We start from the raw sequence: 19,103 nt of genomic DNA on the forward strand, positions 1-19,103 counted from the left end.
ACTTTATGAACAGTGTTTATGTTTGTGAAGCAGCTGAACTTTGACCTCAGGGTTCATGTGAACGAGGGGGGGGGGGGGGGGGGGGGGGGGATATATATAAAGGGATGAAGGAAAACAACCCGTTCTTACAAAATTATGACAATTTAACAGAAATACAGATTTCTTTTCTGACTTAATTTTTATAATATTGTAGGTTAAGGATTCTTTCATAAATTGACTGTTGTAACTTAACTTAACTCAAATTATAACTTATAACAAAAACCCAATAATTGGCCGTGATATGGAGATTTTATTCTGTCGGTGTTATTGCCCTTTTTTCATAAAAATAAATATGATTAAACTTTGTAGATTATGTTTTATTCAATAATATATTTGACTCTTTTTAATTTCCACTGAAATTAAAAGCAAAACTTAATCAATTAAACCGAACCTAATTATGTTCGAGCAGAATTAAATCAAAACAACCGACGTGCAAAGAGAGAAAACAGGAAAAAAAGGTCAAACAGTTGAGCGAGGGAACAGAGCGGTAGAAGAGAAGAAGACTGACAGATGGATGGAGGGAAAGCAGCGGCACAGACTGAGATAAAGTCAACAGAGAGTCTGAGTTATGACTTGTTGTTTTTCAGGACCCAGCGAGCGGCAGCGTCTCAGTGAGGACGAACACTGACGCTCGCTGTGGTGGGTCTGAACGTCTCAGCAGTAACTAAGAATTATGGGCTTTTCCTGTTTCGAGAGAGAGAGAGAGAGAGAGAGAGAGAGAGAGAGAGACTCACTCGCAGGTTAAATTCCTCGTTAAACAAACATCAGATTTTATCTTAAAGGACGATTTTGGCTTTCTCAGTCCTGTAGTTAATGTAACTGTGAACGCCTGTAACTTAATAATAGAACGAACATCCAGGATCTGAGTTGTCGACTTTAGGCCCCGAGTCGAGTCCTCAGGTTTTACACAGCTTTCATCTGTGAACCTGTGAAGCCTGTGAGACCAAACCCGGGGAAAACCGAGAGCGTAGCGACGTTAAACTTTCACCTGCGTCGTTCCAACCAGCCGAGACTCGGGCGGCGCCATCAGGTCGTCTGTCCGTGTTGTGATGCAGTAACTGGTCACCAGGGGGCGCTGACCGTGACTCTGATGGTGAATAATCTCGCTCTGATGTGAACGCCAGGAGAAAAACCAAACACATCTGGAAAAGGTGCGGAGAGCATCAACAGTAGCAGCTGGTCCGAGTGGATGCAGGAGGAGACGTCGGGGAACAGATGATACGTTTCAGTTTTTCGTTTTAAAAACTCACCGCGGTTGCTATGGTTACGCCTGCGGTGTACAGTAGATGATCTCTACTTCCAGTGTACGTGAACGGTCATGTGACGTGTGGGTCGGTGTGGAGGCGGTAGTTAAAACCCGCTGTCGTATCAGTCACCGCGGCAACAGCAGCAAACGATTTCCTACACATCAGAGTTGTTCTTGTATCAGCTGATTTGACAGCTGATTGGCTCAAAGGGACGTGATGTCATCAGCTTTTAGGAGAGAACGAGGCGACAGGACAGGAAGCAGGAGGCGGCATGGGGGGGGGGTCCCAGGAGGATGGGTGTGTGTGTCTGTGTGTGTGTGTGTGTCTCTGTGTGTGTGTGTGTGTGTCTGTTCTGCTGCCAAAACAAACAGGCCTGAGGGGAGAGAGGAGACACGGTGCACTGACCGCACCTCCCAACACACTCTCACACACACACACACACACACACACACACACACACACACACACACACACAGTTTCTGACAGACGTGGAGGAGGTTGGTGCTTCTCACAGTAACATCATATAAACACCTGTAGTTTCTTATTTCCAGTAGTTCTGCTTTGTTTCGTCTCTTCGTTTCCGTGAGTTTTCAGGAGTCGTTCCCGAGGAGAAGAACTCCGAGTACACACAGAAGCTTCCGTCCTGTTATGAATCTAAAGTTGAGTACAAGTGTCCGAAGTTCTCCGGAGTTTCTCCTGCCAGCGACTTAGCGAAAAACGCATATCATGTCCGAATGAGCTCATGTGCGTCACAGCAGGAGGTTATCTGGAGGATTCATCACGAGTGGGCGGGACGATAAAAACAAGACCACACAAATATCTCAGGATGAAAAAAGAGGAGCCCCCCCCCCCCCCCCCCCCCCCCCCCACCTGAACACTTGTGAACGCGTCGGAGCGGAGAATCTCCTGCTGGGTTGTTTGTGTCTGAAAGAGAAACTACAGAGACAGTCCGAACCCCACTTTGCGGACGTCCTCCCTGAGTTTGTCCCTGAAGTAAAGACACGAGACGTCAGATCCGATCAGCGACTCGTTGCTCTCAGAGTCTAATGGATGTGCGTTTTTCCGTCCGATTGACTAATGGTGAAGTTTCATACAGAAAAACTGATAAAATATACTTTTTTAATCTTCTTTCCTCTGCAGATTTTGCTCAAACTGACAGACTGAAAGCTTTTCCTTTCTTTAAAAGAACGACCACCCCCCCGCCCTCCTCCTTTTTCCATTAGCACAAAGTGAATTAGCGGAGATGAGTCAGCCAATCAGCTGTGGCATTCAGAGGGAACAGAGCCATTATTGGCTAATGAGACGACGGGGAATTAAAGCTTTTATTCTAATGACAGTGATGTCTGTTTGTAACCGAGCGGCTGCACCTGCTTCACTCTTCTTCCAAACATCCTCTTCTGTCTTTCTCTTTTCTCTCCTCTTTCCGGCAGTGATGGGAGGATGGATTCACGCAGGCAGGAGGGAAATTAATCTGCTGATTTCAATTCATAGAGTTGATTATTATTAGAAGACGCCTGCACCTGTTTCTGTCTTTTGACTCGAATCTGGAGAGGAACCAAACCACAGTGGGTTTGAGAAGCTGCTCATAAACCAGTTTATAAAGTCACTGAGGAGACGGCTGCACCTGCGTCTCACCTGTGGAGACAACATTCATCCTCTCGCTGTTTCCAGCTTCACCTGCAAACACTCGATGAAACTGAGACGAAACCCAGAGCAGGGAATCGCAGGTGAGGGAGACGATAAGACATAAGTAGAGAGGTGGAGAGAAGTTTCATTTCTACGTAAATTGAAAGAACGAGAAAACTCTTTAATAAAGAAACTTCGTACAAATCTGTTCGTACGACCGGCTCTCGCCTGAGGAGCGTCTGAAGTTAACTCCTCCCACTGACTCACAACATTTGGCAGAAAAACATCCTTGGGATTTTTATTAGTTTTAGGAGTTGGCAGTAATTACACAGCGGCTTTGACCTTCTGACGCAGATTGTTTTAAAAATACTGAATAAAATCACAGTTTTTTTCGAACTTTAAATACCTACCACATTCACTGAAGGCAGTGTGGGCGGAGCCGCGTGGGCGGAGCCAGGTTTGGTAAATCTGTGGATGCAGGAGGTGAAATGAAGTCGACAGTTTTGAGTCACAGCTTCAGAAACATGTTCTAACATCACAGACAAAACTCTGAAGCAGCTGTGACGCTGTCGCAAGCTTCTCTGGACTTGAAAACTAGTTTCCTCTCGTTCCTTCCTTTTCCTTTTCTCCTTCTCCTCACTCGCTTCAAACGCTCGACATCTAACGAGTCTGCGGCAATTAACTATTTATTCATTAAGATCAAAACACAACAAAGACACAATATGAGAAATTAAGAAAAACAAAAAAGCAGAATGATCCTTCAACACGTGATGATAACGTGTCATGTGACGAAATAATGACGAGTGAATTATCAATTCACAGAGATGAAGTCAACCAATGGCTGCCTGGTAGGAGATGAATCTCAAACCTGATTGGCTGCTTTAATCGGTCTCTGACCTCGATGCGTTTTCTGCTTCTTCTCTCGTCTGGATCTTTGTTACAAATCGAACTAAACTCTGAGGTTAATTATCACTGAGGCTCCCGGCCAATCACACACTGTCTCAGTGGGGAGGGAGGCCATTGATTGGATAAATGTTGGGGGAAGGAATTAAAGTGTGAGCTTGTCACACACACACACACACACACACACACACACACACACACACACACACACACACACACAAAATAATCAGTGATATTTCAAGGTTGGATATTAACTGAGGTTGATTGGCGTGTGTGATTGGAGGAGGAAGCTTCACACCTGGGATCACCACACACACACACACACACACACACGTTTGGTAGGGACCAGCTGGTGTTTTTGTTTTTATTGGCTGTAAATTGAATTAGATACGATCGATAGTTGCTGGGGCAACAGAGAAATCAACCCTGACTCCACCCCCTCTTTCCACCTTCCCCCTCAGCGATTTGGAAACAGCAGATAGCCAATCAGATACTTTGTGTGTCTGTGTGTGTGTGTGTGTGTGTCAGAATATTCCAAGAAATCTCGGTGACATCACTTCAGCTTCAGGTCTGTTTTATTAAGACCGGCTGAACCCGAGGTCGCTGCAGTGAGGTCGCTCTCTGAAGCCGTTCCCACCTCCTCCCTCCTGCAAATAAACAACAGGAAGCTAAATAAACACACGCACACAAACAGAGTTCTGCTGAGGAGACGGCAGTTTACGTCTAGTTTCCAGGTTCACTGCCCCCCCCCCCCCCCCTCGTGTGTTTGTATAAAATAACTGTTTTGGTCTGAGTGTGTTAACATGGTTCAGATCATCAGAGACGCCTGAACTGTTTATTACGAATCATTGAGAAGAAACACTCGTATTTTAAAAAGTGTCTCAACAGAGAGTCAATGCAAAGACCTGATTTGTTTCTGAAGAGCTGTAAAGACAGTGACTACATTTACATGGACACAATATTCTGAGAGAAACCAGTTAACACAATAACCTGAATAATACACTGTAACGTAAACATGTTCTGATTATAATCAGATTATCCTCTGTAACATGTAAACTGAAATATGAAGGAAATACCCTGTTAGAACCTACTGTAAACATCATAATCTGCATAATGTCTGATTCTGAATAAGGTCGAGATATAAATCTGTGTCCATAAGTTTAATTATAAATAAGTTAAGGCCACTAAGGCTCATACCTCCACAGCAGACTCTTCATGAAACCACATTTAAAATCACTCAATCTGTACCAAATTACACACACTCACAAATATCAGTTCTGTGAATGTGTCGTGTCATTTCATCGGTCTTTAAATGCAGCGCCTGAAGGGGGCGGAGCCTGAGCTGGGACACGGTCGATGTCATCGAGATCTAAAACTTTTTTTAAGTCCGTCGTGGTTTCGTCTGCAGCTTCAACAGCCGATCGTGAATAAATTAACGTCTTCAGCTCCAGGTTATCGTCAGAAATGCTGAGTCATTGTTTATGACAGAGGATCCCAATCTGATTACACTTGTTCAGTGACACACACACACACACACACACACACACACACACACACACACACACACACACACACACACACTCTCTAATAGGCTCTAAATGGATCAGGGAGAACAGGCCGAGTCTGAAGCCTGGGACTAGATTTATGTCTCCACCTGGACAAACTGGAGCAGTCAGGGGCCAAGCAGCTGCCCATAAATCGTGTGTGTGTGTGTGTGTGTGTGTGTGTGTGTGTGTGTGTGTGTGTGTGTGTGTGTGTGTGTGTGTGTGTGTGTGTGTGTGTGTGTGTGTGTGTGTGTGTGTGTGTGTGTGTGTGTGTGTGTGTGTGTGTGTCACAGTGCCAGGGGCTTCAATTTAAAATGGGCTGATGGTTCTTTCTGGCAAGTCAAAGCATTGTTCTCTTTGGGTGAATGAGAGGCTGTAGTGTGTGTCTGTGTGTGTGTTGATTTGTTGGCCTAAGGTTTCGTTTTCACGTTTACATGCATTTGTTGATGTATTCTTTACTCCTGTGTGCGTGCGTGTGTATTGGTGTGTTTTTTTATAAACTAAAGAGTGGGTGTGGTTTGGCGTGCAGAAATCAATGAGGTGTTAAAACGTCAACGTACAGTACTAACTGTGTGTGGGTGAGAGAGAGAGAGAGAGTGTTTCCAGATGTGTTAGTTAAAAGCAGATGTGGGATCAGCTCCTGTGATGAAGTTGGAACCTGCTGTCGCTTGTTAACGTCTGCATTCGCTTATTTAAATAATCATGGTTATAATTTCAGATTTGAATCTTTCCACAGTCGTAGTTTTGCTCTGGTAAATGCATTAAACGCAATTTGGGGAAACAAGTCCGACCGCAGAGCCTCCGTTTCCAGAGACGTCGTCAGATAAACATCCACAGATGCTGGGTGAGTGTTTCCAGTTTGGTCAGGTCGACGCGTCCGCCGAGCGCGATGAGGCCGGTTGAGTTTGAGTTGTGGTGATTTCACCGTCACCTGCTGTGATCGGTGGGTTTCACGGTGCGGACCACAGCGACCTCCTGTATCTCTGTCACCTCCCTGCTCCTCCTCACTCTGGAGCCTCGAGGTGTAAAGAGAATAAAGTGTCTTTTTCCTTCTGCTGCGTTCTTATCAGATCTCTGTGAAATCAGAAGTCAAACATGTTTCTGCCGATCTGACGGAAACATGCTGACACCAGCGACTTCACAGGCCTGTTTGAGAAATGGGAGATTTTCTCTTTTGAGCCCAGATTTGAGTTTATATTTATTTCATTTAGTGTTGAATTAAAGCGGCTGAATTGACTGTGACCTCAGTATTTTACAGACAACTAATCCTGGATCACTGTGATACTGAAGGAAACTTAGAAACATCCAGATTCTCTTTGGAGTTCTGCCCAGTGATGGAAACACTCTGGAAGCTGCTGGAAGCTTATGGCTCATAAATACCCATGAACATTATTGTTTTTTATTTCTCAGGAACAACGTGCAACAGCCATTTCTTTTTTCTCTGCATCATGCAAAATGCAACACGGGCAAGACGTCGAGGTGTGAGAGCGTCCGGAGTGCTCCTAACATCAAACACATGAAGAAGAGGTTTAATTACCTGCGTTCATCTGCTTCTTCTGACGCTGAAGACCTCATGAAGCTCTGCAGGTTTCTCTGCTGTCTGGGTGATGTCATCACCAGGAAGTGATGTCACACTGAATCACATCAACATGTGTCTGTGTTCAGCTCTGACTCAGGCATTGTTCTGAGGAGGAGGCTGGTGTTTGAGTCTAATTCACCTTTAGCAGAACCTTTGTCCCCCTCCTCACCTCTGCAGCGCCCCCTGGGGAACACGCACACACTACATAGTTAAAGTTAATCTATGGGATTTTTCCAGTAAAAGGACATAAACCCCCTGTGAGCAACACAATTGGAGTCATGATGGAGTGGAGGCTCTTTCTGTGCTCAGGGGCTTTCTGTGCCCTGTGTGTGTGTGTGTGTGTCTCTCTGTGCCCTGTGTCTGTGTGTGTGTCTGTGTGTGTGCATGTGCGTCTCGGTTGTTAGTGTGTCGTAGAGCTAACGTGTTTGAACCTGCCACAGAGCACAGTAATGATTTACTCTGTTTACCTAACTGTTTGACCTCGGTGTGTGTGTGTGTGTGTGTGTGTGTGTGTGTGTGTGTTTCCTGTAATTATTTAATGCGGTGGCTGGTGTAACTCTCTCTCTTTCTCTCTCTGTATAGTTTAGCTGCCACAGTAATGAATGCAGATGTTTAGGAGGCACCTCTAAACACCTGGTACCTCCGTGTGTGTGTGTGTGTGTGTGTGTGTGTGTGTGTGTGTGTGTGTGTGTGTGTGTGTGTGTGTGTGTGTGTGTGTGTGTGTGTCAGTTCCTGCAGGAACCACATTCGACCAATCCCCACATGATTCATGAAAGCCTGTAATTTCCTCCCACTTGAATTATTTCTGGAAAAAGTTAAAATCAGAGGAATGTTTCTGAGATCAGCTCCTTCGTTCACCAGCTCGTCCACATCTGGATGTTCGGACATGTCACCTGAGAGTGAAACACAACGAGTCGACCAAATGTCTCCAAACCTCTCCCAGTGAAAAACAGATGCTCCTACACACGTGCACACACACACTCTGCATCCGTCACTGGTGTAATTTAGTACTTTTATCATGTACTCTACTTAAGTACGTTCTTCTCTTGTACTTTTCTGTGTTTATCCAGCAGCTCGTTCTTTAATGACACGATTATAGATGATAAAAGAAACACAGTGTGAGCTGGAAGAGCAGGAATCAGTTACCCAAGTAATCTGAGTACCTGAGTAACTGACAGAAAATCTATTGGATCAAATTTCGTTTATTCATTTGATTGTTTCAGCTTCTAAAATGTGATGATTTTCTGCTCTGACAAAATATTTTTAACAGTTTAAAATTCAGAGGGCTCATTTTGCAGTGAAGTACTTTTACTTTGAGTACCTTGATTACTTTTCCTGAATACATTCACATACTCTTTCTGAGATAAATGCAATATTTTTACTTTAACAGGACTGTTTTTACTGTGTGTGTGTGTGTGTGTGTGTGTGTGTGTGTGTCTGTCTGCCCTTGCCAGCTGATGAATGACTTTTCATTCTCGGTCAGGATTGTCCGATAAATACTTACTATCCCACCCCACACACACACACACACACACACACTTTCGTGAAATGCATCGTAAGAACTCACCTTGGGAAATGACTTCATCTCTCGCTCTCTCTTTTGTCTCTTTCTTTTCTCTGCCCGTCCTCACCCTCTCTCTTTCTCTCTCTCTCTGTTTTATCTCCTGGTCTCTCTCTTTCTCTCTCGCTCTCGTTATTGACCGTGTTTTAGAGTGAAATCCATAAAGTTTATCCCAAAGGACATGTTTTAGCCTGACGTCACACACACACACACACACACACACACACACACACACACGTACAGTAGTAAAACAGTGTGTGGTCTGAATGAAAAGCGAAGGCGTCTACTATCCTTCCCCTCTCGCTCTTTTATGGCCCATCTACAAATTATTTTCTGTCTGTCTGTGTGTGTCTGTCTGTGTGTGTGTGTGTGTGGTAAGCCAGTGAACTGCTGCCACACCCAGTCTAAATCTGAACATGGTTAGACTTCTGAAAAACAACACACACTCCTACACACTGTACACCCCTCCGTCCTCCCTCCCTCACCCCGACCCCCCCCTGTGTCGGAGCCAGTCAAGCGGGTAGTTAATGAACCGGTTAGTTAATTGGAAGAAGTGGTTTAATCATGCATTATTTAATGGTTATTATTACAGGTTATTATTACAGGAGTCATGTTGTCGTCCTCCTGCAGACGTGGAGTTGAGATTTATGTCGAGAACCAGTTTTCACACTTCTCAGACATGAACTGTGTAAAATAAGAGTCTGGACATGTTGTGTAGTTGGTGTTTGTGAAGCAGCAGCAGCAGGTTGTCGGGTCCGACTCATTCACACCAACAGGAACATGTGGGAACATCCAGGCGAGGGGCGGAGCCTGTAGAGCAGCAGGAGGCCGGACATGACGTATAAACTCTGCTGTGGAAAGATCAGTGTTGTTGTTTACAGCTCATCCACACCGGCGTCGGCCCTCAGCACCAAAAGATCTGGAATCTCCTCGTGTTTCCAAGTTGACGTCTTCGTCTTCTACGTGTACGGCTCCTCTTCTTCATCCTGAGATATTTGTGTTCTTCCGGTTTCACGTCCGTCACGTGTTAGAAAAATCACAAAAGTTTTGATAAGTTCATAAAACAGAAAAGTATCTGAAGAAAATCTGCAGGAAAAAGTGTTTGTGATAAACACAGTTTGAGAAACTGATCTGAGAGCAGCTGCATGACACTGAATCAGGTCATGAATCCGCATCATCAGAGGAGAGAGGGAAAGAGAAGATGAAGGAGGAGGGATGGAGAGAAGAGGAGGGGGACGTAAAGAGGAACAAGACGAGGAAAAAGGAGGACGAGGAGAATACGGATCAGAAAGTGTAATACTGGTGAAGGAGAGAAGAGATAATGGGAGGGAGAAGATGAGAAGATGACAGGAGGACGAAGTGAAAGAGGAGACGAGATGAGAGGCGATGACGACAGGAGGGAGGAGTGAGGGAGGAAGGGAGCGATGGAATAAAATCAGAGGAGAGGTTAATCGAGGAAGAGGATGGTGTTCAAGGAGGACGCGGAGATGAAAGGGAGACGGAAAGAAGAGAGGAGGAGAAGACAGAGGGAGGGAAGAGAGAGAGAGAGAAAGTGGGGGAGAAAGTGTTTGAGGCTTAATCCACCGAGCACCTGAAACTGGGTCACATTAACAGAGAGGGGGGGGGGGGTACTTTTCTTCTCACAGATTTGAGCAGTGAAGCAAAAATACTGTATGAAACTGTGTGTGTGTGTGTGTGTGTGTGTGTAAGCTCTTTGTTTCTGTCATTGTGGCCTATTGAAAAGTGTTTCCTGTTCCCAGGAGTTTGCCAGGGACACACACACTCTCTCTCTTTGTGTGTGTGTGATGGTGATGATAAGGTCCAGTGTTCCCAGTAAACACAGTATCTTCTTTCACTCTGCTGATTATATTATACAGACTCTTCATAGTAACAGGTTACATGCAGCAGTTACTTTACCACAGTAAAAGTGTCAGTCTCCAGAAATGAGACGTCTGCCTAGCAACAGAGCTGCAGTCGGACACTTTGGTTTTTTTAACGTGTGTAACGTCAGATGTTTAGTTGAGTTGAAGCCTGACACTCGAGCATCAGTCTTCTCGTCACTTGCTGGCGCCGTTAGGTCACTGAGGAGCAATGAATCCTGGGATATGTTGGGCTGCCTTTTAAGGAGCCTTTGAAATTGTACTTTTTGTGTCTCTGTGACATTTGTAACCTCGAACCGACGCAGTGTTGCTCATGTCCGTTAATTTGGTTGATGGTTTCCCCGACTCGTGCACTCGGGAGCTTACGGGTTTCCGCTACGTTCATTTTGCAGCCGCGCCCGGTGACCTTGTTCTCACTCCCCCGCTGACGTAACGTTGTGTTAACAACAAACACAAACACCAACCAGAAGGTCATTAATCGTAATCGAGGTAAAAGTTTGAAATTAGTATGATATAGAAGTCATATCACCCAGTCCTATCAAGAACATATATACAGTATATACACTGTGTATAAAGAACATGTATATTTCTGTGTGTGTGTGTGTGTGTGTGTGTGTGTGTGTTAAAAGTGTGTGAGAACCTGCTCCATCAATGATGAGTCTGTTTTGATGTCACTTCGTTAACATTCTGTCGTCTAATTAATTTTTCTCACAGAAATACCCTGACCCACTTCATTGTGTGTGTGATTGCCTCGTGTTTCATCACACTCTGATATTAGTGACAATCCCCCCCCCCCCCCCGTATCTCTCACCTGCAGCTGTTTTAACGACCTCAGTGAAACATCAGTTAACAGCAGAGTCGTCGATCGTCAGTTTATTAATCGTCTCATCAGCAGTGAACCAATCAGAGAGGGTTTTATGACGGAGCGCCTCCATCGCTGTCAGCTGATGTGTGACATCACTCAGGTCGTTAGAGGCTGTGAAATCGATCACATGTCGGGTTTTCACTACACAATTATGACGACAAAAATAAGTCACAATAATGACGTGAAAATATTAACTTAATATCTATATGCAAATTAAATTCGATATGAATTCTATTGAGTCAAAAGACGTAGAGATACCTCAACTTTACTTTAACTGTATTTATTGTGGGTTTTATCTCTATAATATGAGTAGTAGCATTAAATTATAATTTCATGGCTTCACGTCAGACAAACAACACTTTTAACAAACACACACACACACACACACACAGGGTCAGGCTGTGTGGACAGCAGCAAACACTGCGTCCATGTGAACAAGCAGACGATTACTGCTGAGCAAATACAGACGCTCATCTGGTTCAGCCCACACACACACACACACACACACACACACACACACACACACAGTGATGTATGGGTAGATTTGCAGCAGCAGGTGCAGAGTAACGATCTCGCTGCAGCTCGGAGTCGTGGAATTACAACCCTCCAACAGCTCCGTGTCGTCGAGTTTCATCCAGATGTGTCGAGAAACTCAAAATTCGAAACATCTGCAAAATGAAAAGTGACTTCCTGCTCGTTTGCATCCGCTGATGTTTTGCTAACATCAGGATCTAGTTTGTGGAGATAAACAGTAGGTGGAAGAGATGCTGTCGATGAAGTCAACAGCACAGACTGTAAATTCAGATGGACGACAAATCTTCTGATCGCCGCCTGGTGGCTGGCGAGAATATAATATAATAGAACCCCTTTATTGTCATTGTGCGGTGATGTAGTATAGGATGAGATAGAGATATATTGACTTCATTTCTATACAGGAGGAAGTGGAGATGAGTCTTTACTGTCGTGGATCAGTTTGAACGTTCGTCGTGAAGAGTTTCATCAAAGAGAAAGAAACTCGACTATGAGGGTGAAACATGAATTAAATGATTTTTCTTTCTCCTCGTTATGTCTCAGAACAACCCTGAGTTCCACTGCTCTGTCGTTGTACTCATAGTGGCAGTGAAAGTACACACACACACACACACACACACACACACACACAGCTGAGTGGATACCTCATGTTGAAGTTATTCTGCTGGGAGCTGCTCTGCTCTTTGTCTTTCTGTCTCTATCTTAACAACAATAACACAAACTCTGCCAAAGTAAAGCACACACACAGACACAGACACACACACACAGACAGACACACACACACACAGACATTCCTCCTGCATCATTCAACAAACTGACTGACTTTTTAAACTCGTCTCATCAGCTCGAGACTGGATCAACTTTTTGATTTTTACGTTTGGAGTCGTCTTCTTCTACTTATTGTTTCCAGACGGATTTAATATGACGTACATCCTCCTGTGAAGAATCTATGAGCTGATATGGGACATTTAAAGTGTTCACTTCTAAATATTGAATAGAAGGGGACCAAGTATTGATCCCTGAGGAGCTCCCCTCGTATACCGCTGCAGTATGTTACCTCACAAGTGTTGTGTTTTCCTACAGTGGACATGTATTGAAAGTTTTGCATCGTAGGAATGTGTCAGTTCATATGTAAAAGGAAAAAACTCTTGTCTTGCTTTTGCCGCCCCCTGTGGTGAGAATGAGTTATTGCTTTGACTAGAGTCAACACAAACCACAGATCATGTCTTTTTTCATCAGTCATTCAGGTAACATGTTTCTGATTTTCATTTCCTGTTTCCGTCTGCGTCTCCCCCTCTTTTCTCTCCTTCCACCCCCCCCCCCCCCACTCTTTCTTTTCCTTTTGCATCATCCCTCTCTCTCTCTTCACTGCCCTACTTAAGGACAGATATCGTTGCATCACCACAGGCTACACAAGAAAAACACACTGCAGAAAAAATGCTGCACACACACAGAGGTGGTGGATTAATAATTATTCGGTTGCCAAGGAGATGATGGAAGAACGAGCAAATCTGTCGGCTCCCCAAAGAGACTGAAGCCTGTTCACACTTTCTCTCTCTTTCTCTCTCTCCCCCCCCCACCTCTCTCTCTCTCTCTCTCTCTCTCTCTCTCTCTCTCTCTCTCTCTCTCTCTCTGTGTCTCTCTCTCTCTCTCTGTCTGTCTCTCTCCCTCTCTCTCCTCATCTCTGTGTCCCTCTCTCTCTCTCTCTCTCTCTCTGTGTCCCTCTCTCTCTCTCTCTCTCTGTCTCTCTCTCTCTCTCTCTATCTCTGTGTCCCTCTCTCTCTCTCTCTCTCTCTCTCTCTCTCTCTCTCTCCCTCTCTCTCTCTCGCTCTCTCTCTCTCTGTCTCTCTCTATCTATCGCTCTCTCTCTCTCTCTCTCAACCACTCAATCTAGTCGGTTGGGGGTAATGGGTAGATATTAACTGTATATTAACCATTATATCGTCTGTAATAGTTACATGTAGATAACAGGGCAGTAATTACTGTTAAAAATTGTAATGTAAAATAATAACTTATACCTTTTATGTAGTAAGAGTGAACTCTGTACAGAAGGTTTGAATCATCTGATAGATAAATAAAATACAATCCTCTTAAAGAAGTTAAATAATAAAGAATTCAGATGGACGTTTACACCCAGATGTTTCTGTAGAGAGTTAAATCAGCAGATTTCCAGAGGACGTTCCGTCTCGTATTTTTTTCAAGACATTTGAGGTCGCCTTGGGACGTCCCCACATGTCCAGACTCGAGTCCGAACCACTGAGGTGAAAAAGAAAAGACAATATCCACCTGAGGCGTCAGGTGAGACCACACACGTGTCTGTGTGAGGGCGAGTGTGAAGGTCAGAGGTCGACCTGTCGCGAGGAAAATTCTTTACAATATTTAATCGTTTTGTTGTTATTTTAAGACATAAAATGAAGGATGGACACAACCAAAATAAAAGCTTAGAAATACAAGAAATGCCACAGAATCATTATTGGACTAACAAAATTATTGGAAGGATACAGTGTGTGTGTGTGTCCATGTGTCCATGCCTCCATGCCTAAGGGGTTAAAACCATCAGTTGGTGTTCTCAGTATTGTCTGGTGTGTGTGCATGTGTGTGTATGTGTGTGTGTTTTGGGGGGATGGGGGAGGAACTAATAAGCTTAACTGCCTCCCCCCTGCCTGTTTCACCCTTCACTGCCCTTCCTCCTCCTCTTCTTCCTCCCTCAGGCTCTGATGGCTGACTGAACAATGTTTAGTGTCTGTCTGAAGGAGCTAAATGGATAGGATGGCCATCCGTCTCACACAGACACACACTCGCACACAGACACACACACAGTGTCCTCCTCTTTGTCTCATCCTTGGTCAGAAAAATTAGGCGACATGTTTGTTTTTCAGCCCAGTTTGTGTTTAATATTCACGATTTAATTCCTCTGTTACTCTGATGCAGTCGCCATGACAACAGAGGATGGAGTTGCATCAACACTTTGTCCATCTGAACACGCTGCTGACATGTTGCTGCTGCTAATCGTCCATCATCACACCAAACATCAGAGATTCATCTGTGTGGACGACGTCGGGTTTAAAAGAGCAGATTTTGAGTTCTGACCTGGATTCTGTGTGACACGGAAAAGGAAACCGGCTTGTGAGAGTTAAATCTGCTGATTGTTCGGTGAAGTATAGCCGCAGAATAAACAACAAAGAAACTAACTCACAGACCCACACTGCTGTGCTTCGGTTTTAACAACACATCACTGTAGCCATGGTTACGACTGGTCTTGTTTTAGATGGGAAAACTCTGGGGTTGTGTTTCAGTCTGGACGAACAGAAACTGAGACGTTTGTAAACGATGACGCCCACGTTCTCTTCCTGATCCCTGCCCTTACGTTTCACCATCACTGTTCCTCGTTTGTAATATTTGCAGAGTAGACAATCGACTTCCTGTTCACACCACATGACCAGTGTCCGCAAATATTCACGTGACGTGTTTTAATGTTTGTTAGTGTGGACGGAGAATAAATAACGTAAGAATAAAGAAGAAGATGCGGATAAACACATTCCCAGACATGTTCGGTTGTGTTGTAATCATAAAACTCTCTCGATGTTTCAGTGGAGACGAACTCTTCACTTCTGCAGCATCAAAGAGAAACTGGAGCAAAACATCATTTTCACATTCGTCCGCATTATTGAGAAAAGTCTGCAGGAGAGAAGCAGCAGCAGCTGGAAGTAACCTGAGCAGTGTGTGTGTCTGTGTGTGTGTGTGTGTCTCTCTCTCTGTGTGTGTGTGTGTGTGTGTGTGTGTGTGTGTCTGTGTGAGGTGAAAGTGCAGGCTGGTGTTGAGTTTCAGGAGTTTCAGGCTCTAAGTGAATGAAAGCGAGCAGCAGACAGACGGAATGAGAACTGAATGATTCTGTGAACAGACGGAACAAGACTTCCTTTAAAAAAAACATCGAATTCAAGGTCTCTGCTAAAATACAACTCACAAATTAAATCTACGAAATGAATAATAATTATAATAATAATAACTTCAAACAGCTGTTTTGAATCAGTGTATTAACTCAACAGATCCGATTAGATTAAACGTTTTATCTATATTCAAAATGAGATTTTTCAAATTAGAAACATTTTATTTTATCTTATTAAATAAACACACGTTACACAGTCACTTATTTTGTCCACATACTTTTGTCCATGTGATGTTTCTGAATCGGAGACGGAGCGAAGCTTTAATCACCGAGTTTCAGTCTGTTAATACTCAGTGACAGTTTGTGGAGCCGCAGTTAACAGAGTAATGATAGTACTTAGCAGCTGTGTGTGTGTGTGTGTGTGTGTGTGTGTGTGTGTGTGTGTGTGTGTGTGTGTGTAATCAGATCCATTAGCAGAGTCATTGGTCATATAGCTGGTATGGCGGTTTGTGTGGGTGTATATGTGTATTAAAGGCTGATAATACCTGTCTTGAGCACGCACACACACACGCATGCACCCATGCACCCAGTCAGTATTATCTGTAATATAGTTGGTTTATCTCAGAGGAAATGGCAGCCTCACCCCCCCTGCAGACACACACACACACATTGGACTGGACCACACATTTAATAGTTATTTCAAACACACACACACACACCGTGCACCCACACACTCTCACAGACATGCACACAATACTCTGAGGTATTGCATGACATTGGAATTTCAGGCAGCTGGATGCAGGCCTGTGTGTGTGTGTGTGTGTGTGTGCATGTGTGCGTGTGTGCACATTGATATCAGGTTTCTATGGCCGACCAGCGCCGCAGAATAAACAGTGAAAAGGTTTGATTGTTTTTCTGCTGCAGAGCTTCAGTCTGATTGTGACTCATTTTAACACAAAGTCAAACCTGAGGAAACGTTTTCACGACTGATCCTTCAAACCTCAGCAACGTGCGGCCGTTAACGAGGAGATTTTAATGGAGAGAGATTCACTGTGGAACTTCTGATCTGGATTGTTAAAAGAAATGACGGTTTTTCATCTATTGAGAAATCGTTTTGAGTTTTACATTAGCAGATTTCCTGTGGAAGTTCTGAACAGGAAAGAAATAAAGTAGATTTTAAAAGGACAGGTTTCCAATAAAGGAGGACAGAGAGAAGAAGGAAGTGAGAGAGAGAGAGAGAGAGAGAGAGAGAGAGAGATGGATGGAAGGAAAGAAAGAAGACGGATAGAGAGAAGGGGGAGGAACGGAAAGAGAGGGGGACAGAAGGAAGGAGGGAAGGAAAGAAGGAAGGAAGAGAAGGAACAGAGGAGTTCTGTCTTTCCTCAAACTGAACTTTCTCTTTCACTGACGTCACATGAATCACTAAAAAGCGTAAAATCAGCAGATTTCCAGATGAAGTTCTGACTTGTGTGTGTTCATGAATTCATCTGAGAATAAAGTTCACGTCCAGTTGAAAGAAATTAGATTAGAAGTAATTTCATTTACACAAATAAACAGTTTAAATCATTGAACAGTTTAATAAATCATGAACCGCAAAGACTCAATGTCTCTTTGTTTGTGGAAAGATTCAGAACTTCCAGCTGAATTTTACTAATTCGACTCATTCATTCATTTTTTTTAACGGTTAAAATTTTCCTGTGAGTTTTAAAAACCTTTATTATTTAACTGAATTTCTGCAGAGAAATGCAAAAAACTGGAAACTGAGTCAGTTACAGAGTGAGAGGTCAAAGGTCACATGTCAGGGAGAGTGAGTGTGTGTGTGTGTGTGTGTGTCTGTGTGTCTGTGTGTCTGTGCGTGTGCGTGTTTCCTCGGGCTACGTTCAGAACAAAGCGGGCGCTGACAGTTGGAAAACCACCCGGAGGTCAGATGTCAAAGGTCAGAGGTCATTTCCTCTGTGGCACTCGGCTCCTGTCTGAGGAGGTCTCACTCTGTCTGATTTTTCAGGATACTGTCACAAACAGACCAGTATCCCAGAATGCATTTCACATCATTGTGAAAGTGGTGAAAATCCAGAGAGAGAGAGAGAGAGAGAGAGATGGAAGGAAAATAGAGAGAGAGAGCGGGAAGAAGGAATGGGGAGAAAAAGGGGCAAGGAAGGAAAGAGGAAAATATAGAGAGGAAAAGAAGGAAGAGAGAGAGAGAGACTGGAAAGAGGATGGAAGGAAAAAGAGAAATGAAGGAAGGGAGAGAGAGGGGATGAAGATGGAGAGATAAGAAAGGATGAGGGGTGGGAAAAGGAGGATGAAACAGAGAATTAAGGAAGGGTGAGAGAGAGGAAGAGAGAAAAGATGAAGGAAAAGGGGGAAGAGGGAAAGAATCCTGAAGGTAAGATAGAGAGAGCAAAAAGAAAAAGGGAAAGAGAGACAAACACAAAAAAATCAAAAGATAAAAACTAAGAAACTGAATAAAAAAACAACAAAGAAGAGATGAAGAAAGTGGAGCGAGGGATGAAGGAGGAGGGTGTGTAGTTCAGAGTCTTCTCAGTGTGTTAATTAGCTGTCTGCTCGTTAAGCAGCCGAGCTTAATTAGAGCTGGCGCACACACACACACACACACACACACACACACACACTGCACTGAGGCAGCAGGTCTGACTTACATTCGTTACACAATCCTGTTTCGGGAGACACACACACACACACTCAGCAGCAGAGTGAGGGAGGGGATGTTAAAGTAGGACACTGCAGCAGACACCGAACGCAACACACACACACACACACACACACACACACACACACACACACACACACACACACACGACTTCCTGACACAAATCTGTTCAGTAGAAACAAGGTAACGGTTAAAATCCTCGTTTCCTCATCTGAGCTGAATTTTTCTGAAAATGTGACGTTTAGTTTTTCACTCTGTGTTTTTGACGGGAAGCAAGAAAAAAAAAAAAACTGTCGGATTGTAAACAGGAGTTTGGCAGCGATGCTGGTCTCACTGAGCCAGGCTAACAGTTTCTACCTGCTTCCAGTCTTTGTGCTAAGCTAGGCTAACCCTGTCCTGGACACATCTGCATCCTTAAAGACGAATAATTCATTTTCCTGTTAAACAAACATTTAAAGAGTCGATTTCAAGTCAACCACTTGAAAAATCTGTCCGTTTAACTGCTCACTGCGTTTTCTAGTGTTTCTGTCTCACCTTCCTTCTTCTTCTCTCATCCCCTTTCATGTCTGTTCCCTCCCTCCTCTCTCTCTCCTACACCCCCCCGCCTTCCCTCCTCTTCCTCCTCTTCCTCTGTGGTGTTTTTCTGGGTCACACTCTGAGGGGGAGGTGGAGGTTTGGGGAGATTTGGGGGGAATCTTATTTTAGTCGCTCCACATTTTCAAACCGACGATTCCTCTCCTCATCAGCCCTCTGCGGCGTTTCACACAGTCA

General features: G+C 44.1%; 1 protein-coding gene across 1 annotated transcript in view; it reads left to right on the plus strand.

The window, feature by feature from the left end:
• plxna3 (plexin A3) overlaps positions 1-19,103 on the plus strand; it is a 76,457-nt gene that overhangs the window by 29,772 nt on the left and 27,582 nt on the right. The window lies entirely within an intron of this gene.

Source organism: Hippoglossus hippoglossus, chromosome 7 (assembly GCF_009819705.1).
Source record: "Hippoglossus hippoglossus isolate fHipHip1 chromosome 7, fHipHip1.pri, whole genome shotgun sequence".
NCBI lineage: Eukaryota > Metazoa > Chordata > Actinopteri > Pleuronectiformes > Pleuronectidae > Hippoglossus > Hippoglossus hippoglossus.